This window comes from Chlorocebus sabaeus, chromosome 15 (genome assembly GCF_047675955.1).
Source record: "Chlorocebus sabaeus isolate Y175 chromosome 15, mChlSab1.0.hap1, whole genome shotgun sequence".
NCBI classification, from domain to species: domain Eukaryota; kingdom Metazoa; phylum Chordata; class Mammalia; order Primates; family Cercopithecidae; genus Chlorocebus; species Chlorocebus sabaeus.
Window position 1 is genome coordinate 10,202,275 of NC_132918.1, and position 9,876 is coordinate 10,212,150.

General features: G+C 39.8%; 1 pseudogene; it reads right to left on the reverse strand.

Annotated features, from left to right (window-relative positions):
- Positions 1-303: 303 nt before the first annotated feature.
- On the reverse strand, positions 304-9,654 carry LOC103221325 (bifunctional methylenetetrahydrofolate dehydrogenase/cyclohydrolase, mitochondrial pseudogene; annotated as a pseudogene).
- Between the last annotated feature and the right edge of the window lie 222 nt (positions 9,655-9,876).

Sequence of the window (9,876 nt, forward strand, 5' to 3'; positions counted from 1 at the left end):
TATTAAAAAAGAAGAAGAAACCTTTAATCAGAAAGTCTGATTAAATTCAGTATTAACTCAAACTCTTAAAAAATGTCTGGAAAAGTCAACAGGGTACATCACAGAAAAGCAGGCAGCTGCTGACAGTTCTTTGGTGGAAGAGTAAGTTGCATACTTACCCAAGCTGCCCAAATGATTATCAAGCCAAGTTTACTTTTCAAAAATAGGTTTTAAGATACACCAAAGAAACTATACAATACAAAAATTTAACAATGAAGTTAAAGTATATAGCAAAAGTCAAATATGACGATACACATAAATAATGTGTAAAAGAAGCCTTTCAATCCTAGAAAACTAAAATGGGGAGAACTTACTGAAGGGTAACATACATAAAATGAGTACTAATAGCAAGGAATAATCCTAAACATTTTCCCAGTGACTGACTAAGCCTCAAAAAGACAGCTTAGGAAAACGATTAACATGTAGTTTTCCTTTTTTCCTCGCCAATTCAGTTCTACTTAGATAAATCTGGTTACCAATCAATACATATACAAATTGGAGTATTTTTTTTTCTGCTCAATTACTACCATTTTTTTTCTTTCTCACCTTTTCCCTAATTTTCTCTAGCAACACTTTTCCTTTGGTTTGGTCAGTTGAACTCAAAAGGTTTGGTACCTAAAATGAGTATCAACTGTTATCGGAATAGCACTTGGGAAATGCAATCCTAGAAAAGGCAAATGTGTAACTGAGGCGCTTGACAAAATGAAGTATCCAGTCTCCACACGGTAATGTCTCCCACGTTAATCACTAGGTTAATGGTTGCTCCTGGCTAGATCACAGGACCCTGCATGATACTGGAATGCTCCGTGGTGAGGTACTGCAGAGGTACGTGCACAAACACCCACCCATTTAAGCTTTCAATAAATACAAGACATCATTTTAAACCATTTCAGTAGAATAAATTAAAAATATTGCATTTCTGTTGGCCTGCTTTGCTTCTTGAGCTGGCTTGGAGTGCTGCTCCTGACATAGTAGACACAATAGTTAATTAGCGGCTACCCTAAGCTCTTTAGACTCCAGCACTTCTCGCTCTTCAAGCCTCAGCACCTGTTTTGCAGCAATCATGGTATTATTTTTTTTTTTTTTTGAGACGGTGTCTTGCTCTGTCTCCCAGGCTGGAGTACAGTGGCACGATCTCGGCTCACTGCAAGCTCTGCCTCCCGGGTTCACGCCATTCTCCTGCCTCAGCCTCCTGAGTAGCTGGGACTAGAGGTGCCCACCAAAGTGCTGGGATTACAGGCGTGAGCCACCGCACCCGGCAATAACGGTATTCTTCATTAGCATTGCCACTGTCATGGGGCCAAAACACATCCAGGAACTGGAGTGATATAACCGGCTTTTCCTCTGACTCCTTCAAAATCCACATCTCCAACCAACTTGAGTTTGGCAGTTACAGGATCGTGAACTCTATTTATTCCCACATCAATGACTGCTGCTCCTTCCTTGATGATATCTGCTGTGATCAGATTTGGAATACCTGCAGTAGATATTACAATATCTGCAAAAATTGTATGTTTCTTCAACTGCTCTTTGGGAGTATATCGATGAGATATTGTAACAGTGGCATCACCTCCAGGACGTTCATGCGCCCCATCTGTGTGCAGTAACATTACAAAGGGCATTCCAGTGTTTTTTGACCTTCCAGTCACAACCACATTCTTCCCTAGGGTTGGAATGCCAGTTCGCTTAATTATTTCCCACACACCCACGGGGTAGCCGGTAACGTGGAATACTGGTCCAAACACATTCGCCCTACATTAATTACGTGAAAGCCATCAACATCCTTGTCCAGAGAAACAGCATTGCAGATCCTCCTCTCATCAATATGCTCTGGAAGAGGCAGCTGAAAAAGGAGGCCATCTACATTATCATCATTATTCAGTTTACCGATTACATTCAACAATTCTTCCTCTGAAATTTAAGCTGGTTTCACAATTGTCTCACTGTTCATTCCCATATCTGCAGCTGCCCTGGTTTTGTTGAGGACGTAGGAGTGACTTGCAGGATTCTCGCCAACCAGGATCACGCTCAGGTGTGGCCGTTTGTTGCCTGAGGCCACCCACTCTTCTACCTCCTGCCGCACTTCCTGCTTGAACTGCTGGGCCAGTTTCCTTCCAGAAATTACAACAACTTCATCTCGAACTGCGGCGAGGTGGAAGGGGTGAGGGCGGAGGAAGCAGCTGTGCACGGGCTGCAGCAACCCGGAAGCCAGCACCTACGTGAGGGAAGTCGCAGCCGTAGCCCGCGCCGGTGACCGCGCCAGGAACTGTTTAATATTTTTAATTTTTAGTAGAGATGGAGTATCTCTATGTTGCCTAGGCAGGTCTTGATCCCCTGGCCTCAAGTGATCTTCCCTCCTCAGCCTCCCAAAACGTTGGGATTATAGATGTGAGTCACAGCCCCCAGCCCCAAGGTTAACTTCGGAACCCCTTGGCCTAGAGGAGGGGTCCATTGCGTTGGTTGGGGGGCTTAGAATTTTATTTTTGGTTTACAAAGGTATACAATATATTTGATATACATATATATTGTGAAATGGTTACCACAATCAAGTTAATTAACACATCAATTGTTTGTCATAGTTACCCACCCGCTTCTTTTTAATAAGAACATTGAAGATCTATTCCTTTAGCAAATATTGAGTATATAATACAATATTGGCCAGGGGCTTTGAGTCTGCCTTTCTGACAAGTTTTGTGGAGTGCTCTGAGTAGCAGGGTTATTTGACTATTAGGAAAGACAACAGTTTGAGGTAACAATAATTTTGGAGACTCTATCAAGGGCTGAAAGACACCATGAAGGTAACTGGCCCAGGAAGGACTGCCTGATTCTCCAGCAATTTTGCTTATGGAAATCTGCATTTTCTTGGTCTGGATAGTCAGCTGCAGCTCCTCACTGGTTTGTAATAGCATACTATCTTCCTAAGAGGGAATATGATGGAGTAAAAACATCACAAGTTTTAGGATCCAACATGTGGATACAAATCTTAGTGCTCTTGGGCAAGATCTTTTAACCTCTTCAGTTACTTCATCTGCTGGGTGAATAAAATAAAGTCTTCCATACAGGGCTACTGAGAAGATTACACAAGCACTTGGCAGAGTGCCTGACTCATAATAAATGCAAAGGTCTAGAGTTGTTATCTTTACTATTATTAATATATACATTGGTCATTTCCCTCTCATGGAAACAATGACAAATTTATTTCAGAAAGTTGTTCTTGAACAATATGAGAAATACCTTCTGTTTGGGGAGACAAGATAGTAAATTTCCCAACACATGCTGGATGGTCCTTTTTCTTTTCAATGTCTTATTTCTGAAAGACGTAGTAGGGGAGGGGCAGACTCAGAGAGAAGTGTGTTGACTTATTGATTCTCAGGAGCTTTGTTTTGAGTGACTGCAGACATTGCTTCCTGACCCAGTGAATGTACAGACCATTGATACAACTCCTTCCAGTAATTGAACCCCAAACAAACAATACTATTCTTCCACTTTCTTTTCTTAGCTAAACACCTTTGACATATACTGATTATTTAAACCTTCCTAGACTTTCAGTTCAATCTTTCTTTTTTCCTTCATTAGCTCTTGTTTACTTCCTTCTGTCTTTGTTGCTTTTTGCTATTCACAAATGGGGTTGGGTTGGGTGGTAAGAATCTTTTTACTTAAAATGATTTTGCAATAACTCCAAATGTGAGAGAACAGGAAAGTGAACCAATAATTTTTTTTTTTTTTTTTTTTTTTTTTTTTTGAGACAGTTTCACTCTGTTACCCAGGCTGGAATGCAGTGGTGTGATCTTGGCTCACTGCAACCTCTGCTTCCTGGGTTCAAGTGATTCTCCTGTTTCAGCCTCCCGAGTAGCTGGGATTACAGGGGTGCACCACCCCACCCAGCTAATTTTGTACTTTTAGTAGAGACAGGGTTTCACCATGTTGGCCAGGCTGGTCTCCAACTTCTGACCTCAAGTGATCTGCCTGCCTTGGCTTCCCAAAGTGCTGGGATTAATTATCATTAGTTATTTCCATGCCCGGCCAACCAATTATTTTTAATAGATTTAAAAAAAGAAATTCGGAAAAGTATGCTACTTCTCTGAAGTCACACAGCTCATAAATGACAGAGGCAAGATACGAACTTAAGTTTTTCTAACCTCATAGCTCATGTTCTTTCAAGTATGCCATGCTTATTGTCAAATCTGGGAGATAAAACAAGCACACAGACTAATATAATTCAAGCTAAAGTGGGTTATAGTGACTTAAGTACTCAAAGGGAAATCCCAGCACCTCTTCTCAGAATTAGGAAGAGCCAAGTTTCAGTGGAAAATACCACAGAGATAAAGCTAGAAAGGACAGGTTGGGGCCAGATTATAGAAGGTTATGCCAGGTGAGCATGAACATATAATTCAGTAAACAACTAGAAACTGTTGTAAGTGCTTAGCCAACAAGTGACTTAATCAGAGCTAAATTTTAGGAAAATGGATTCAACAATAGTATGTTGGATGGATTAGGGCAGGGAAAAGCAGAAAGCTCTATTTGGTGCCATGAAGGATACACAGATCAATCAATCTTGTGTTCTACATGTAAGATTCTCATTACACAGTAACTTTTTACACACAAAGAAAACTTCAATGAAAGGTAGAATTTAATAAATATCATTGAAATATACAAAATGTCATAGTAGTTGAAGGTTGAGGTGGCAAAAACAATCTGTTTTTAGTTAGTGTAGAAGGATAGATTTGTTAGGCAGTCATTGTCAATATGAAAATTTTGAAAAGCTAGGTCTGATTTCTTGGACATTTAAACTTTCTTGAAATTTATATTTCAGCTCATATGTAGACCTAAACAATTAGCTCACCATCTCTCCAACCTAGGAATTCCTTCCAAATACTAATGCCTAAAATCATTTTTAAAAATTATATATTAGGATTTCCAGTGGCAGGGTCTGGAGAAGGGGCGGCAGTTGCCATGTCCAGCCGCTAAGGTGGCAAGAAGGCCCTGAAACAGCCCAAGACGCAGGCCAAGGAGATGGACTAGGAAGATAAGGCTTTCAAGCAGAAACAAAAAGAGAAGCAGAAGAAACTCGAGGAGCTAAAAGTGAAGGCCATGGGGAAGGGGCCCCTGGACAAGGTGGAATTAAGAAATCTGACAAAAAGTAAGCTGTTCCTTGTGCCTGAGGTGATGGTGACCATTGCTTTCATTCGTATTTAAACATCAGTATTCCCTGCCATAATGTCTTTTGCCACCTATAGCTGGAATGAAGTGTTGTCTTGGAGCCTGTTGTATATTTAAGAATAAACTTTTGTAAAAATAAAAAATAAAAGATAAAAATTATATATTACTATAGAAGATCTTGGTGGCCTTACCTCTAGTCCCAGCTATTTGGGAGGAGGATTGCTTGAGTCCAGGAATTTGAGTCCAGTGTGGGCAACATAGAGAGACTCTATCTTAGAAAAAAAAAAAAAAAAAAGGAATTATTTAGGTATGCAAAAAGGCAAAGTTAAGAGTAAGAATTTGGTTTTTAAAATAAAAGAAAAAGAAGCAAATCTACAGTAAGTTTTATTTTTAGAGCTGCTGCTTTATCAACTAAACCAAGATGAAACACTTATTCATAAGATGACAAAATTTTTTTTCTTCTTAAATTCATTTCTGAGTTAATACATATCTGACTCATTGTCACCAAAGAGGAACCTTCTTGCAGAGACTTGTGCAGCTGCCCTAGGGTCAGTCTCTACAGAAAATATACTTACCTTCATGCAGTGCTAATAGTGTAAATGTTAGTTGAAATCTGATTTTGATTATAAATAAGCTTTTTTTTTTTTTTTTGAGACGGAGTCTCACTCTGTCGCCCAGGCTGGAGTGCAGTGGTGCCATCTCGGCTCACTGCAAGCTCCACCTCCCGGGTTCATGCCATTCTCCTGCCTCAGCCTCCCAAGTAGCTGGGACTACAGGCGCCCGCCACCGCGCCAGGCTAATTTTTTGTATTTTTAGTAGAGACGGCGTTTCACTGTGTTAGCCAGGATGGTCTCGATCTCCTGACCTCGTGATCCGCCCAGGCCTCCCAAAGTGCTGGGATTACAGGCGTGAGCCACTGTGCCTGGCCATTATAAATAAGATTTTATAAAAATTGACAAATAGACTAGAATTGTCTTTGCAAAAGTGAGATTTTTAACAATGAGGTTTCTGGTTTCTTGAGAAAATACAAACTCCCTAACACAGACTCATTTGCAATGAGAACGTCCATGAAACTCAGAAAGTAAGATGGAGCAGTGCAAATATCTGTAACAAGCAATAATGCCACAATGCAGAAAGAGCAGGATTAATGTCATTCTGATTCAAAGCTTTTAAGCTTGGAAATCCATCTGACAGAAAGGATAAGAACTCAAGTTTATTTCAATTGAAGCAAAACAGGAAGAACAATAAGTAGCTAATCCTGATAATGGGAAAAGGGGGGAAAAGATTAGCTGAGCAAATGATGTTTCCTGATTGAATGAATTGGTGAAGTATCTGGGATTCGGGTTAAATGTTGGGGCAAATTGGGTGAAGATGGGGTGGTTAAATTCACCTACCTGATTTTTGTTTATGAGATCCAACTGGAAAGATAGAGAAACTTCTGAGGCATTCATTTACTGGAGATTCTGCTCTGATTTATTTAGCAGGAAATACAATATTCACAATGAAACCTAAACAAAAGCAGTTGTGGAGCTGTTGGAAGGTAGGCTTCTGATAGCAGGAATAGGAACACACCCAAGCATCAGGTCAGAAAGTTCTGGCTCCATGTCAGTGTCACCATTTACCAGCTGTGGGATTCAATATAGGAGGGTCTCAGGGGCGGCAGTGTTGCTGAAGCATTCTGGAGTTTCATTTGCACAGCAAGCACACTCTTGCCTTAGGTTGTCTAGCTACTGTGGTAGCTTGGAGGACTTGAAGATGGGGGGTTGGGAAGAGTAGGGAGGACCTTATCTCCCCATGCCTACTCCTGGCACTGCCTCAAGACCTTGAGCAAGATGTTCAATTCTCTGAGCCTAAATCTCCCATTTGCACAACAGTAATATTCCCTTACAAATCTGTTGCATATAGTAAATGAGGTTAATTAATGTGAAGTGCTGCCTCCTAAATGCTCCATAAATGTATGTTAAATGTAAAAGATATCAAAGGGGAAATACTAAAGTAGGAAATTTGTTTAAAAGCAGATTGTTTCTGTTAAAAAATTCTCAATTCTGCCCTGTTCCTAGATGAGTTTTGGTATCTATTTTCAGATATAGTTAGCCTTCCATATCTTCTGCATCCTTAGATTCAATCGACCTCGGATCAAAAATATTTGAAAAAAATTAAAAATAATAGAACAATAAAAAGAATATAAAAATTTAAAAATACAGCCTAATAACTATTTATACAGCATTTATATTATATTAGGTATTATAAGTAATTTAGAGATGCTTTAAAGTATACTGAGTGTGGCTGAGGCAGGAGAATTGCTTGAACCTGGGAGGCGGAGGTTGCAGTGAGCCGAGATCAAGCCACTGCATTCCAGCTTGGGTGACAGAGCAAGACTCCGTCTCAAAAAAAAAAAAAAAAAGAGAACTAAAATGACAGCACAAGGAAACGTGAAGCTGTAAAGGTAGCTCAGTGCTCAAAAGTTACCACCTCAAAGTGAAGGAAAATTGTAAAAACCGTCACAAGTCTTAGAACTCATGCCCTACTTCCACCCCAGGTTGACTATCTCACCTGCCAGGAAAAGATTTCACTCCTAATGTTGAACCAAGCATTTTGTTAGCCTGACTCTATTTGTTCTTAAATAGATATGAAGACACTTTTTATCTGAGAGCGCATTAACTACTTACAGAAGAATGAATGAATGGAGCTCCCAGAGATCGTCCCTTAGAGCTCTGCATTCATTTGCTCACTCATTAATTGAAGAAAATTTGTGGGTGCATGTGCTGTGCTAAGACTGTGGACTGTGGCTAGAATGTGATGAGAAATGAGTGAGACCCCGGGAGAGAGAGTTTGGCATAAAATAGTCATTCAATTATAAACCTCTGAATCATACAAAGTACTGTATTACATTCTAGGCACTATAAAATGAGCATAATTATACAAAGGGGAAAACCACGTAGAATGTAACTTTAATACATCATACACTCTACCTGAACTGAATTTGCTATCATTAACAATTTCACTTGACTTTCTTAGAATTTAAACGGGCTTTTGAAAACATGATTTGGATATCCAGGTCCATTTAGAGAAAATGGCTAAGGAAGTCTGAATTCATGAATCCTTTTTCTCTTAAATATTCCTTGGGGTAAGAAGACGCATTCAAAATCATTCTCTTGATCTTGGAGTTTTGTTCTAAAGAGCAGGTTCTTTAATTTTTTTGTTTGTTTATGATACTGAGATTGGCATTTCTACCAACAAACAAACATGTTTAGAGTAAGAGTCGGTCCGCGGGGCTCCTTTTCATCTTTTCTTACCTCCTAAATAGAGTCTGAAGTCTGGGCTATGTGGCTTGGTATCAGTTCAAAGCAATTGTTTCCCTCAAAAAACTATTTGCCAAATGGATAAACCAACTGTGGTACTTCCATACCATGGAATGCTGCACAGCAATAAGAAAGAACCAAAGTGTTATGCTAAGTGAGAAAAGACAGTCTCAAAAGGTCACATACTGTATGGTTCCATTTATATGATAATCTCAGAAAGACAGAACTCTAGGGTCAGAGGACAAATCAATGATTGCCAAGAGTCATGGTAGGGAAGAGAGGTGACTATAATTAAGGCTGTAAATGGTAAGTATGAGGGAGATTTGAGGAGTGATGGAACTGTTCTGATTATAATGATAGCTACATGAATCTGTACATGTGTTCAAAATCATAGAACTGTACACTAAAAGAAAAAAGATCCATTTTACATTATAATTTTTAAAATCAAAGCAAAGCCAAAACAAATTTGTGAGGAAAACAAGATGTTTTCCATTGTTTGTAATATCTAACAGAACATATAAGCATAAATGAAATCAGTGCAGTATGGGAGGAAGGAATGGAAAGACAGAATCTTAGATCGTTGGATGCTCATATATTATTAATCCAGGGTTAGCAAACGTGCTTGTGGCAGATTATATTTCTGAAGATACCTGCAATGATATGTGCCATTCAACACGTTCCTCTAGATAAGTCCATCCAGCCTAGGGAACATGGTGAAACCCCGTCACTACAAAAATACAAAAAAAATGAGCCATATATGGTGGCACACACCTGTAATCCCAGCTACTGAGGAGGCTCGAGAATCACCTGAGGTTGCAATGAGCTGAGATTGCGCCACTGCACTCCAGCCTCAGTGATGGAGCCAGACCCTGTCTAAAAAAAAAAGGTCTATGTCCCTATCACATGAATTTGTGACTGCCTAGACCAAGCAAGGATGGTGGAAGCGACACTATGGGATTGCTGAGGCTAAGTCATAAAAACGCTACGCACTTCCTCCTTGTTCTCTTGGAACACTTGCTCTTAGAACCCAGCCACTCTAATGTGAGGAATTCCATGTAGGCCGTGGAAAGACCTACGTGAAAAGGAACTGAAGTTTCTGCCTACACACCTGGCTGATCTTCCAGCCAGCAGCCAGCACCAACTTGCCAGCCATGTGAGAGAGCCGTCTTAATAAGAGTCAAACTATCTGAGGCTGCATGGAACAGAGAACATGTCTGCCAAGCCCTGCCCACATTGGAAATTCATGAGCAAATTAAATAATTGTTGCTGTCCTAATCCACTAAGTTTGGTGACTTGTATAGAGCAATAGATAACTAATATGTCATCTCATTTTAAAACTCATGTTTTTACTCACTTAACAGAAACAGATCAGAGT